The following is a 14,632-nucleotide window of genomic DNA, read 5'->3' as shown; positions in this document are numbered from 1 at the left end:
ACCGATTTTAATTAAAACAAAAGCCGATGTGTGGCAATAATGTGGGTGTTAAGGAGAGAAAATGCAAAATGTCTTTTTAAATCCATTTTAATATGTCTTAAGGACTGGATGATCGATGTGGTAAGAGCTGGCGGCTGACACCACACTGGTACCCAGCCTGTGCTGCCTGCTTCAGCGACAGTGGCACCTCGGGCCCACCCTCAGGCTGGGTGCTGGTTCTCCACTTCCGGCTCAGGGCTCAGCTCCTGAGCTGGGGCTCCCGTGGGGAGGACTTCCTTTGCAGGTGCTTTCTTAGACCTTGGTAGAGTCCTGTTCTCCTGGCCACTCCGGACTGGAGCTGAGAGCTGCAGGGTCATAGCCTCCAGGCCTGGCTCTGGCCCTGAAGATCGGGTTGCATCCTGTTCCCCCCTCCCCACTCCTGTAACCAGCTGCCTGGGTGCTACCAAGCAGAAGGTGCTGAGGAGTGGGGCTTTGAAATAAGAAACAGCTGGAGTGTGGTAGCATGAGGTCGGACAAGTGCGTGAAATTACCAGGCCAGGGAGGCCAGGCAGGGCACCTGCAGACAGGGCAGCTGGGGCCCAGGAGGCTCAAAACTGGAGCCACTGGGGACCTTGGGGGCAGAGGAGACTCTGAATCAAGGTAGGGAGCGTGGCTGATGTGGGGGCAGGAGTGAGAGTCGGCTAGACAAGCTCTATAAGTCTCAACCTCCCATTACCTCAGTTTTGTCAGCTGTAAAATGGGGATAATGATAGAATTTACCTCACCCAGCTGCCGTGAGGGTTAAATGAGGTTGGTACCTGGCACACAAATGCCTGAAAATGTTAGTCGTTGATATAGAAAAAACAACAATAACAATACTAGCTTCCTTTTTAGGGCTTCCCTGGTAGCTCAGTCTGTAAAGAATCTGTCTGCAGTGCAGGAGACCTGGGTTTGATCCCTGGTCAGGAAGATACCCTGGAGAAGGAAATGGCAAACCACTCCAACTTCCCTAGTGGCTCAGATGGTAAAGAGTCTACCTGCAATTCAGGAGACCTGGGTTCAATTCCTGGGTTGGGAAGATCCCCTGGAGGAGGGCATGGCAACCAACTCCAGTATTTTTGCCTGGAGAATCCCATGGACAGAGGAGCCTGGTGGGCTACAGTTCATGGGATTGCAAGAGTCAGATATGACTTAGCAACTAAACCACCACCACCTCACCACAGCTTCCTTTTTACTTGTCATGTTTTTAGTCAGAGATAATCAGCCCCTGACCTGGGGGTCTTGATATGCGATCTACACAATGCTAACATACAGAAGAGGCAACCACATTTGGAGGCCCTGTGATGTCCTGGGTGCCTGTTCTGAGCAGCGTGTTCACGTGTGCTGTCTCATCGTTCTTCTCAACTGCAGGGAGGCTTGGAGGTGAAGAGATACGCAGCTGTGTCACATGGTGTCATAAGTGGTGGAATGAGATGACCCCAAAGCCCTGCTCTGATTACCAGGTCAGTAGCCTTCAACCTTTGAAAAAAAATGACCCAGTATATATACACACACTAATAACTAAAGTAGAATTTTTACAAAATAATACTCTTAATTCAGAGGATGCACGTAATGTTTTTATTCTATTTCCTTTGTAAAAGAAATTGTTCATGACACTAAATTCTTGGCAGCCCACATTTACAACTCAACCTGCAGCGCAGAAAATGCTGCACACACGCGTTACCATGGGGGAGATTTTCTACGTGTTGTCTCATTCAACCATCCCACCCACTCCGGGAGTGAATGGTGGTGTGCCCATTTTATAGATGAGGACCTGAGGCTGAGGAAGGAGGGGTGATTTAGTCCCAGCCCTGACCACGCAGCCTGTGATTGCTCTGTGTGTTGGCTGCCCCCATACCACACGTCCACAGGGGAAGAGCCCTGTCTCCTGGCTCCCTCCGAGAGTCCACCCGGCACCTGACACCGAGCAGCCCCCAGTGACTGTTCATTGCATAAATGGATGGGTAGTGGGGCCAGGGCACCATTTCCCTTGGGGGCTCAGCCTCCCTCCTTGAGAAGGGGCTTCCTGTGTCTCCCCAGAAGCAGAACTGGCTTGACCTCAGAGGCCTCTCCAGGTCAGAGGTTGCAGCTGAGAGAACTGGAAACACTTTGAGGGAGAGAAGAGAGCTGGGCCCTCACAGGGGGCTGTTGCAGCCCACCACCTGGGGGCCTGTGAGGAGTGGTGGGAGCCTCCCTAGTGTAGGAGCAAGGTGTGACCCTTCAGAGGAGGCAGACAGGAAAGTTTATGGAAGAGCAGAGAACTCAGTTGTCTCCAGGAGCCCGTGGGGAGGAGGGGTCACGTCCACATCGTTATAGGATGGAGGCTGAAGAGGCCTCATCCGCTTCTGAGGGGACAGTTCCAAGGCAGGAGCAGCAGCCTCCACTGGATGTTTGCCCTTAAACACTGAGGGAGCTTGGTCTACCCATTGACTCCACCGGCCAGGATTGAGACTGAACCACAGAATCGTAAAGATGCAGACATTGTCTGGGTCTGGTGGAGGCCCAGGGGAGGGGGTGGAGTGGGGAGTGGGTGGCAGAAGTGTGTCCTAAGTGCTGGGAGTCAGCTACAGGCGGGGGGCAGATGCATCAGAGCCGTGTCTCACAGCCCCTGGGAAGAAGACGGAAAGAAGAATGAACTGCGAGTGGACAAGGCCTCCTAAGGGGCTATCCAGGCCTCCGGGCCCAAGGCTCCTTCCCCACAGGGAAATTTTCACCTCCCTTTGCCAGGGACACTAGTTCCTTGGCTGTTTCTTCCTTGGGTTTTATCCTGAAGAGGCTGTTCTGTTTTGTTGCAGATTCCCTTTGCCCCAGCACCAAAGCAGAGGAGACCCAGAAGGATAAGCCAGAGCATTGGAGAGCTGGGTTCCCACCCCAACAATAAGGTAAGAGCACCCCATCTGTACCCTCACCACACCATGGCTGCCTCATTCTGAGGCCTCAAACATACCTATGCTGCATGCTCAGTCATGTCTGACTCTTTGTGACCCCATGGACTGTAGCCCACCAGGCTCCTCTGTCCATGGGGATCCTCCAGGCAAGAATACTGGAGTGGGCTGCCATTTCCTTCTCCAGGGGATCTTCCTGACCCAGGGATCGAACCTGAGTCTCCTGCATTGGCTGGTGGATTCTTAACCACTGAGCCACCTGAAACAAACCTATACCAGTGGACTTTGGGGTCCAGGGTCGTTTCCTTTCATTCGCCTCATAGCAGAATGATGAATCTCGCCATTTTGAAGTCAGAATACCTGAATCTAAATCCCACCTCAGCTCTTTCCTGGTTGGGCAACATTGGGCGAATGATTTCAGCCTCTGAACCTTAGTTTATCCACCTTGGGATAATAATAGTCCTTACCTTCCTTTTGAAGGAATGATGCTAAAGCTGAAACTCCAGTACTTTGGCCACCTCATGCGAAGAGCTGACTCATTGGAAAAAACTCTGATGCTGGGAGGGATTGGGGGCAGGAGGAGAAGGGGATGACAGAGGATGAGATGGCTGGATGGCATCACTGACTCGATGGATGTGAGTCTGAGTGAACTCCAGGAGTTGGTGATGGACAGTGAGGCCTGGCGTGCTGCGATTTATGGGGTCGCAAAGAGTCGGACACAACTGAGTGACTGAACTGAACTTACCCTACAGGGCTGTTGTGAGGATTAAATGACGCCGTGCAGATGAAGCAATGGCACCTACCAAGCACTGACAAGAGGTAGAATTCCCATTTTTATTTTCTTCATCCCTCACATGTACAGTGATGAGGGTCTCAGTAAGATTCATACTGGGGCCTGGAGTTGGGGCTGAGATAAAGTCCTACATAAGGCAAGCGCCTGCCTTCAAGCAGCTGAGTGCCAGGGAACCAGAGAGATGGTGAAAAGCTGAAGAAGCCCTGCTCTGGGATACTGCTCACGTGGCTGCAGGGTGTGGCTGGGTTTCCTCATGGGCGGGGTGACTTACATGGATGGTTGTGGTCTGGGGACTTGGGAGGTGGCAACCCCCGCCTCCCCCTGCTGCCTGTTGAACAGTGCTTGCTTGCTTTCTTGTAAAACATGTTATTTATTTCTTCATTTGGCTCACTGGGTCTTAGTTGTGGCACGCGGGATTTTAGCTGCAGCATTGTGGGAACTCTTCTGGCTGTGCCCTGAGAACTCTTAGTTGTGGCATGTGGGATCTAGTTTCCTGACCAGGGGTTGGACCTGGCACCCTCCACTGGGAGTGCGGAGTCTTAGCCACTGGTTCACCAGGGAAGTCCCCAGCCCTTGTTTTCTGCTTTCTGCTGCGCTCTAGAACCCTAGAGACTCACACCCAGGTCTTCAGCCTCCAGATCAGTGCTTCCCCTAAGAAGCCAAGAAACCAAGCTCCTCGGTCTCCTTCTTGCTGCTGCACCCATTTGCCAGCCCAGACAGCGCAATAGAAGGAACCCCATGCCTATCAAGTCGGTGCTCTTCTCCTGTAGCTGCGGAGACTGAGGACTGGTCGGGAAATTAGCTCGGGCCCTGCAGGGACGCCATCAGACCCCACTGGGACCCAGTCCCCTGACTCCCAGACTGGGGCTCCTTCCGCCAGCTCACAGCACCCCCTGTGCCCCTCTGCCTGCTGCACTGGGAGGGTTGGAGGGCAGAGGAGCAGGCACCCTCCTGACCAGGCACACTCACTGTGCCCAGGCCTGACATTAATGGGATTTTCCTATTTTATTATCTCATGTTTCCTTATCCCGCATTCCCATTTGGACCCCATTTATCAATCCTCCCATTTCCTGCACTTTAAGCAATTAATTTATTATCGCTTTTAACTTTTTGAGTTGGAGCCACTCTTTCAGTTGCTCTAGTGAATCACTCTCACTTTTAGATTTTTGGCATTTTATATCTGAGGTTCTAGTATTGTTTTTTAATCCAGTTGATTTTATTATGCATAAACTCAATGTTTTCAGATCCTGATTTCTCTTATTTGTTTTTAAGAATATTCGTCATCTTATTCTCAACTTTGACCTTTGGTGATTCTCTTATCCTTCCTTTATTATGTGACTTTATTCTTCATTTTCGCTCCTCATACTCCCTTTTTGCAATCCTCTTTGCCTGAGGATAGGTGTTTACACCAGGAAGCAAGATGAATAGATGATGAGTTTGAAGGGTCCAACCCACACTTAGAGATGGTTGGATGCCTTGCACCAGCACCCCCCAACCCCCCACCCCGCCACTGTCTTTGTGGTTGTCCATCTGGCATGGCCACTTAAGGAATACACTTCAGATCCTTTATCCAGGGAGTCTCACAATCAACTCTCCCCAGGCCACAGTTCTCAATGTGGTGACAGGGCTGGTTCATTGGAATCAAGTCGCCATTCACGTCCGCTGAGCCTTAAGAAGAGCTGTGCCTCTTACACCTGCGATTTTCAGTTATGTCGAGTCCAGGATCACATGTCAACAGTGTGATGCTTGTTGATGGTACCTCCTGATATCAGTCAGTCTTTTACTTCTTTCTCCCTTCTTGACCCCAGTCCAACCTGTCACTATATTTCACCTTGACCACCATAACAGCCTCAAGACCTCTCATCCAACGCTATTTTGTCTCTAACCCTTCTTCAAACAATTATTGTTGTTGTTTAGTCACCAAGTCATGTCTGACTCTTTGTGACCCCATAGACTGCAGCACGCCAGTCTTCCCTGTCCTTCAGTATCTCACCAGAGTTTGCTTAGACTCATGTTCATTGAACTGGTGATGCCATCCAACCATCTCATCCTCTATCGCCCCCTTCTCCTCCCACCCTCAATCTTTCCCAGCATCAGGGGCTTTTCAAATGAGTCAGCTCTTCGCATCAGGTGGCCAAAGTATTGGAGCTTCAACTTCAGCATCAGTCCTTCCAAAGAATATTCAGGGTTGATCTCCTTTATGATTTACTGGTTTGGTCTCTTTGCTGTCCAAGGGACTCTCAAGAGTCTTCTTTAGCCCCACAACTCCAAAGTATCAATTCTTCAGCGCTCAGCCTTCTTTATGGTCCAACTTTTACATCTGTACATGACTACTGGAAAAATCATAGCTTCGACTATATGGACCTTTGTCAGCAAAGAACAGACACAGCCATATTTCCTGGAGTGACATGTGATTGTGTCATCATCCTGCTTAAAAGCTTCCAAAGACCTTGGGAGGTTTGGATGATCAAGACCGTCCTACCTTGGGAACACAGACCAATTACTCAGGTGCATGGACCGGGCTCATGTTCAGTGGGTAAGGAACCCTCACCATCTTTAGGAGGATTTTTTGCACAACAGCCACCACCCCATCACCTCACCACCCACTGGACTGAACCATTCCACTTCTTGTTTTGGTCACTTTAATTGAGAAAACAAACTAATCTAGAGTTGTGGGAAAAGCACATAGCAGATTCTATTGCTAGTAATGTGGCAGGCTGGGTTATTTAGACCAATGTTCATGGTAGAAACAACCAGAAATGTTGAATAAAATGAAAACTATTTTCTTAACAGCATTAAAGGCTGACAAGATGGTAAGAAGCTACAAGGCCAAAAACTGTGAGAGCACCGAAGCTCCTTGTACCCTGTGGGTATTTGCCCAACAAGCAAACTTGAGTTTCAGTCTTGACATGACCGAGGGTATTTGGGGAAAGAAGGTAAAGCCCAGGGCCAGCAAAGGTGGTGAATCTGATAGGATGTCCTTCCTCATAAAGATTGGACTCCAACGGGAAACCCTCAGGGGAAGTGTGAACCAGAGGAAGACTGCCTCACCCCTTGCACACCCAGGGACAGTAAGAAAAGTTGCCTTGATTCTGGGCAGGGCAGGAGCGGAAAGAGCCATTCTTGAAAAGTAGATTTGCAGCCCAAGTTTGTATTACCTGAATGGTCAGAATAACTATGCTGCTGCTGCTGCTAAGTCGCTTCAGTCGTGTCCGACTCTGTGGGTTGCCATTGCCTTCTCCTGTCAGAATAACTATAGCCATGAACTTAATTCACTATCTTGGATCAGTACTGCCTTTATGGTACCTGACAGAAGTAAGCACAGATCTTTTCATTCCAAACCTCATGTTTTGCCAATATCCTGATTGCAAGCACATAGGAGACCCTGAGCCAGAACTAACCATCTGAGTTGTTCTCAAATTCATGTCACACAGAAACTACGCATCAATAAATGTCTGCTGTTGAGTTTGAGGATGATTTGTTACACAACAAGAGATAACTAACACACACCACTGATATGCAGGGTAGCCAAGCTGCATTTCCTCTCTGGGTCTCACCAGCATGGTGGAGAAATTGGACTAGGTTATGAATGGCAAATATATTTCATCCTGCCATAGAAATGTCAATCAGTTGGTGCAGTGTGAAGGATGCTGAGACTCACATTTATGTCAGGGTGACTGAGTACATTAGTTGGCTGGAGGAGAGTAGCAGCTGGTTTGCCATGTGTACTCCGCCCTAGACTAAAGGATCTCTCAAACCTACAATCCTTAGTGTAGAAGTGACAAAAGCAGCCAGTTTCCTATCCTCCCAAGTCCTGTGTCTGAAATCACTTGAGTAAGAAGCACTGGCCAGGACTCTGGAAATGAACCTGAGATCAAATCTTATCTGTCACTTAACAGTTATATGACCTTTAGTGACTTAATTCATCTCTCTAAGCCCCAGCTTCCTCACCTATAAAATGGAGATTTTATCAAGGATTGAATGAAATTTATGGCAGCTAGTCAATCTGTTCATCTGAGTCATTGGCTCACACACCATGAGCCCATCCTTGAGCTAGTGCTGTCTCCAGGGATATAGAGGAGCAGCTCAGAGTCCCTGCCTTCAAAGAACCTGCTGTCTACTTGAGGAGAGAAGTCTTGGCCACGACCTACTATGAGAGAACCTTCCAAGCCAGTGCAAGCACAGTGACTCATGGTCTGGAATGGCTGCATATGTTCTAGTAGTTCTCAAAGTGTGGTCCCCAGACTGTCAGCATCACCTGGGAACTTATTAGAAATTCAGATTCTCAGACCACACTCAGACCTATGGAATCAAACACCCTAGGGGTGGGGCCCAGCGATCTGTCAATCTGTGTTGTAACAAGCCCCCTTGGTTATTCTGATACATACTCAAGTTTGAAAACCCCTGCTCTAGGGGTTCGTGAGACAGAGGGACCAGGAGAGGACTAATGGAGGGTCTGGAATTTGAATTTTATTCATTCATTTCTTTGTTTACTGGCTGTGCTGGGTCTTCATGGTTGCTTGCAGCCTGTCTCTAGTTGTGGGGGGTGGGGCCTACTCTGTAGCTGTGGTGGGCTTCTCATTGCCGTGGCTTCTCTAGAGCGTGGGCTCTAGGCATATGCGTTTAGTTCCCCTGAGGCACGTGGGATCTTCCCGGACCAGGGATCCGAGTGGTGTACCCTACATGGCAAGGTGGATTCTGAATCACTGGACCACCAGGAAAGCCCAGATCTGAATTTGAATCCTTAGGAATGATTAGTATTTGAATAGAGGTGGAAGGACAAACGTGGGTTCAGGCAAGGACAAATGGCATGACCAAAGGCAAGGAGATGGGACAACTTGGGACATTCTGGGCCTGGGGTCGGGGGAAGAGCTGGACAGAACAGAGAACAGATGTTGGAAAGAGCAGGAGCTTGGGTCGGGCAGGTGGGGCCTCAAGCGCCAAACGAGGAGCTTGGCCTTGACCGAGCAGGCCAAGGCAGTCCTTGCAGGTTTTTGAGCAGGAGAGTAACAACAGTCTGTCCCCTCTTTTAGACCCACAGGCCAGGTCTCACTGAGCTCTTGACGCAGAGCAGTGCGTCCATCCATCAGTGTCCTCTAAAGCCAAAGACCCTGCTTCCAGGAGGCAGTGAGAGAGGAGCTGGCCTGCAGCAGCAGCTACGTGCTCCCTCCTGCAGAGGGCCTCCCGCGCCCCAGCCTAACGTGGGCCTTTGCAGGTATTGAATTATGAATGGAAGTTGCCCAGAAGTAATTGAGAACATTATTGCCCCCAACACATGTGTCCTCTGCAAGGCTGCAACAATAGATTTTGTTGCTTCAACTCTCCAGGGTTGATATAAATTAGAGCTCTCACAGTAACAGCGGGGACAGGGAACCTGTGGAGAGGGAATCCCATCCGAAAGACCTAAAAGGGAGAGACCCCTCAACTGTGTGCGTTGGTTACCCTCAACTTTTCCTTTCGCTTGATCTATTCCACCCGTCCCTATTAAATAACTAATTATTTAACATCTTTTAAAGCTTTGTTATATATTAGAACAGGCAGGACACAAATGAGTGCTTTTAATAATATAAAAGCCCATTAGCTTCATTTACTGTTAATGTTAAAATAAACATGAGGCAATTTAGATATACTATTCCAATTTCACGGAAACTTTGATGTTTTTCTTCTCTAGTCACATAATTAAGGGAAAAACTACTAATGATATTAAGTTTGTACAGTGTTAATGACAGAAACAGGCACAAGCTGAAATTGCAGCCATTAATATGAAAAAATAAAATATTTAACAGGGGAGATAGATGAGTGCAATTTTAATAAACCAAAATGAAGAAAATTAATTTTAGAAAGTTCCACAGTCTTTCACATGCTACCATTACACAAGCCATCTAATGTATTATTTTTGTGGTCTGGATTATTTATCGATGGTCCAGAGGAATGCCCTGGTTTTTGCGTATTGCTTTGTGGATGATGAAGAATTTGCCTTTATTTGTTTAATTTTTTTTTTTCCTTTCCCCTTTGCTTTACCACCAGTCCCCAGATGGAAAAGGCTTTATTTACAGCGTGTGCTTTGACAGACAGACCTTACCAGCAACCCGTAGGTGGAATGCAAGGGGCCATCATGTAACCTCCTGAGAGGGTCTATCAGTGACTGCTGACCTTCAGGGCCTGGGTGGTTCCAGGGGCTGAAGTGTTGAGATTGCCCCACAGGTGACAGTTGGTGTCACAAGGGCTCCTTGTGCCGGGCAAGGCACCCACTGTTCCAACTCCAGCTTTCCTCTCTGGATCTGGATCTTGCCACTTAGAGTGTTAAATGGTGTCCTCCCCAAATTCGTGTCCACCTGGGACCCAGAATGTGACCTATTCAGAAATAGGGTCTTTGTAGAAGTGTAATTGGGCTTTCCAGGTGACTTAGTGATAAAGAATCCACCTACCATGCAGGAGACAGGGATTTGATCCCTGGATCAGGAAGATCCCCTGGAGGAGGAAATGGCAACCACTCTAGTATCCTTGCCTGGGAAATGTCAAGGACAGAGGAGCCTGGGGGGCTAGAGGCCATGGGGTCACAAAGAGTCAGAAGACTTAGCTACTAGAATACCTTCAGAAGTGTGATTAAGGTGGGGGTTGAGATGGAGGTGGGCCCTAGATCCAAAGAGAGACAGAACAGACACCAGAGACACAGGAGAAGGCCAGGAGAAGACACGGCAGAGACTGGAGGCATACTGCCACAAGCCAAGAAACCACTGGGCCACCAGGGCTGGAAGAGACAAGGCAGGTTCTCCCCTAGGACCTTCAGAGGGACCGTGGCCCTGCTGACACCTTGATCTCAGACGCCTCCGCAACTGTGAGAGTAAGTGTCTGGTGTCTTAGGCCACTAGGTTTGAGGTTATTTCTTATAACAACCCTAGGAAATCAATACACCGCTGAAGAGCAACTCCATGGAAGTCAGCACCCCGACCCATCTCATGGAGGCCACAGAGGGTCCAGGGACAGGAGGGTGCTTTAGATCAACCTCATCAGTCTCCAAACAGTGGGGCCCCACACTAGGCCCCGTGGGGGAACACAGCTAAGACAGGACTGTGGCTGTACAGATGTCGGGTCAGTTATAGGACCTGGAGAGGATGTTATTTTCTCTCATGACAGGAAATCTGAGGAAGGGCAGCACCCTGGTTTTTCATGGCAGTGTTGTAGCGCTGTTGTCCAGGATGCAGGCACTCTCCATTTGTATCCGTTCTTAGGCTGTTGTCTCAGGTCCTAACCCACCTTCTGCTTTATGACACAAGTTGAAGGCCACCAGCCCCACTTCTGCTTTGCCAGCTGCTCCCTGCCAGTGTCGGTCAATAGGGGACACTAGAGGGAGCCCTTGGGGCTGTTAATACCTTCCCGAGGGCTTCCTGCTCCCGCCAGCTTCCCTCCGTCTTGGTCTCTTCACCACACAGAGGCCATTCCTCGGAAGGCTGAATGAATTGCTGTTCTTCCCACTCTCACAGACACAGCATCATTGCGTCTTCTCTTCAGAAGCTGGGTCCAGGCCCCAGTGGACTTGTCCTTTGAGCTCAGAGACACCTGCACCAGCCACACAGCAGCCCCTTCCCAGAGGTCGGCATTTCAGCGCCACGCACCCCTCCTCTAAGTGTTACTGATTCCAGCCTCTTTCCTATGTTCTCTCAACCCTAAAACTAGTATCTGGCTACCTTTCTTTTTACCCTTTCTGTTACCTGATTAACATCTTCTACACCTAGTGAGCAATTATTCACCATAAATTCTCCCTAACATAACTGGTATGATTCCCACCTCCTACCAGGACCCTGCCTGATAACAAATCTTTCTGCCTTCCCACCCCCAATATGTAGGTGATATCACTCCTCAGGGTGACAGGGTGGCTGAAGCAATGCCAGTTGACAAGTACTGATGAGCATTCCCAGAGGCAGAAGAGTACCTTTTTCCTTTTGTCCCCTTCCCATGTGTTTTTAAGCAGAGGCAAACTTCCCCTCATATTTCCTTGGCCAGAATTAGATCACATGACCCCATCTCAGCCAATACCAGAGAGAGGAATAGAATACTGTGATTGGTGTAAGCCAATCAGGCTTCATCTCCCTGGAGCTGCACTGTGATGCCAGTTGCTCTCACTGAGGTGGCCAGGCAGTAAAGGAGCAGCTGAACAAAAGTTGGGCTCTAAGCAAGAAAGAAAACGGAGAGTGGGGGAAGGGGGAGATGGGTACAATCAGCACGGACTGCTCCATCATCCCACCATCCAGTGGGAGATGCTGGCAATCACAGGTCTGGATGTTAGGTGCTGAGCAGGGTGCTGGGCCTCAGAGAGCAGGTGGGGTATGAACTGAGACATGAAGGATGAGGTGGGCTTTATCAGGTAGCAAGTAAGACAGAACTTTCCAGACAAAAGTTACGGTCCTTGCAAAGGCACATGGAAATGGGGAGAATATGGCACAACTGGGAACAATATTTTTGGATGTGATTTAATGGGAACAATGTTTTTGGATGTGATTTGAACGCAAGGGGACAAAGGGGAATGGTGAGTGACGTGGCCTTCCAGGTCAGCAGGAATGGAGCGGGCAAGGTCTGGTAGGGTACCTGGAGGCATGAGGTGTGTGGCTACAGTACCTGCTTCAGGCCAGGAGAGGGTGGAGCCAGGGCTGCAGGTCTGGAAAAAGGGTCTGTGGGAGATGCGTGCTGTGAGGGCAGGGAACCAAATGGACCCACAGCTCCTGTCTCCAAGCCTGGTGGGCCACTGACCCAGAGAGGCCCTTCTCTTCTCTTCCCCTTTTCTCCACACAGGCATGGCCTTTGTTGTTATAACTGAACAGAGTCCAAAGAAGGAAAAAAGGCAGGCCCTGACCACAAGGAGTTCAAAGCTTAGGTTTGTTTTTTTTTCTTCAGTTTTTTTTTTTTTTTTAACTGTGGTAAAATGTGCATAACATACAATTTATTGTTTTAACCACTTTTAAGTATACAGTTCAGTGACGTATAGTCCCATTGCACAACCATAACCACCATCTGTCTTCAGAATTCATCTTCCCAGATTGAAGCTCTGTGCCCACCAAACAGTGACTCCCATCCCTGTCCCCTTCTAGCCCCTGGCATCCTACATTACACTTTTCTTTTTGGCCTTTGTTGCTGCACAGGGTGTTCCTTTAGTTGCAGTGGTAGCGGCTGCTCCCTGGTTGCCACCCACAGGCTTCTCATCGCGGTGGCTTCTCTGGCTGCGGAGCCCGGGGTCTAGGTGAGCCGGCTCAGTAGTCGTGGCGCGTGGACTTAGCTGCCTCTCGGCAAGTGGGATCTCTCCAGACCAGGGACTGAACGCATGTTCTCGGCGTTGGCAGGCGGATTCTTAACCACTGGACCACCAGCGAAGCCCGTATTATACTTTTGTCTTTATGTATTTGACTATTCTATATACCTCATATCTATAGGTATTTGCCTTTTTGTGTCTTATTTCACTTATGTCTTCAAGTTCCATTCATGTTGTAGCACATACAAGGCGGAACGATATTCTGTTGTGTGTGTATATATATACACTACATTTTGTGTATCCATTCATTTCCACCCTTTGGCTAATGTGAGTAATGCTGCAGTGAGTGTGGGTGCGTAAATATCTGAGCTCCTGCTTTCACTTCTTTTTCTTTAAACTTATTTCATGTACTTGGCTGCTCTGGGTTTTAGTTGTGGCATACAGGATCTTTAGTTGCAGCATTGTGGGAAATCTTTTCGTTTTCCATGAACAGCCGTAAGGAGGAAGCAGGGAACGTGCGGATGGCAGAGGACTATGTGAGGTGTGAAGGATGCTTCAGATCCAGGAGGACAGGACATCCAGGAGGCAGGGACCTCAGGGGGAAGTCTGGCCTCGGTTACTGCCGGGTCGGGGGATGGCCAGTCGTGGGTGTCGGGGGCCAGAGGGGAAGGCCATGGATTCCCCAGTGGGGCCTGGACCTGGGCATCTGTCCCCGTTGAATGATATTCCCACCTGACTTTACCCAGCTCACAGCCGTTCTCTGCGGCCTGGCTGTCCTTGGTCCCTCTCCATCCCTCTTCTGCAGTGATATTCCCTAGGCCCTGTCTGGAGTCTGTATACACCAGGAAGGAAGAGATGATGGGTGAAAGGCTAGTTATTAGCCCCACTGAACAGACAAGGACACTGAAAGGGGAGCTGGATCTCATTTCACAGAGGTGCTGCCCAGGCCAGGTTTTCATGATGCTCGTGAGCTCTGCCCCTCATCCCTGCCCCTGAGGGAGGGACCACCTGCGTCAGTTATCTGCTGCACACATCCTGCACAGTGACCATCCCACACTCCCACTCTGAGCACTCCCTCATTGGGCCAGGCCAACTGCTTGTGGCTTCTCAAATGAAACTCCCCATGGAGAGAGGAGGCAAGGATTTTCCTCATGCCCACAAATTACAGGAAATAATTGATTATGGGAATTAATGCATTAATATGCATTAATAATAGGAGGTACTGGAGAAGGAAATGGCAGCCCACTCCAGTATTCTTGCCTGGGAAATCCCATGGACAGAGGAGCCTGGAGGGCTACATTCCATGGGGTTGCAAAGAGTTGGAAACAACTGAGGGACTAAACAACGACAGTAGAAGATATTTATGTAAATTACTTTCACTTGCATGTCTGTAACTACTTGTTTGGGGGGCTCTGCGTGCGAGGGAGAGGGTGTAAGAGAGAGTGACACCTGCCAGGCAGCTCAGACGGTGGGTACAGAGTCATCTGTTTCCTTCACTCCACCGTCTATGAATCAGGCTCTCACCTGGAGAGCAGGACCTCAGTGGCATTCAGTGAGGCATTTAAGCTGTAACGTATAACAGTGTGGCCGCCCTGTCCCTGATAGTCACCAAGATTGACCCACAGGTCAAAGGGAAACGCGTTAACCAGTTTAACTGTCTGGAAATCCAGCATGATGGACATCCCAAGGTAT

At 49.3% G+C, this 14,632-nt stretch overlaps 1 protein-coding gene across 18 annotated transcripts in view; it reads left to right on the top strand.

The window, feature by feature from the left end:
* Positions 1-14,632, top strand: part of SMAD6 (SMAD family member 6) — a 232,618-nt gene that overhangs the window by 199,943 nt on the left and 18,043 nt on the right. For 7 of the 18 annotated variants that reach the window (XR_015135381.1, XR_015135380.1, XR_015135378.1 and 4 more), the window contains 3 exons: positions 1,390-1,481; positions 2,814-2,900; positions 3,656-3,722. The gene's annotated coding sequence lies outside the window, so the exon portion shown is untranslated. Of the gene's footprint in view, positions 1-99; positions 121-166; positions 284-485; positions 640-764; positions 790-981; positions 1,004-1,389; positions 1,482-2,813; positions 2,901-3,655; positions 3,723-4,297; positions 4,942-8,729; positions 8,912-14,632 lie in introns of those variants that run through there. The other 11 variants (XR_015135376.1, XR_015135377.1, XR_015135384.1 and 8 more) reach the window with 7 other exon arrangements.

The sequence above is a fragment of the Bos grunniens genome, chromosome 10, assembly GCF_055505025.1.
Source record: "Bos grunniens cultivar Pamir isolate PY7600 chromosome 10, Bosgru_T2T1.0, whole genome shotgun sequence".
Classification (NCBI taxonomy): domain Eukaryota; kingdom Metazoa; phylum Chordata; class Mammalia; order Artiodactyla; family Bovidae; genus Bos; species Bos grunniens.
This window is presented reverse-complemented; position numbering and strand designations above follow the sequence as displayed.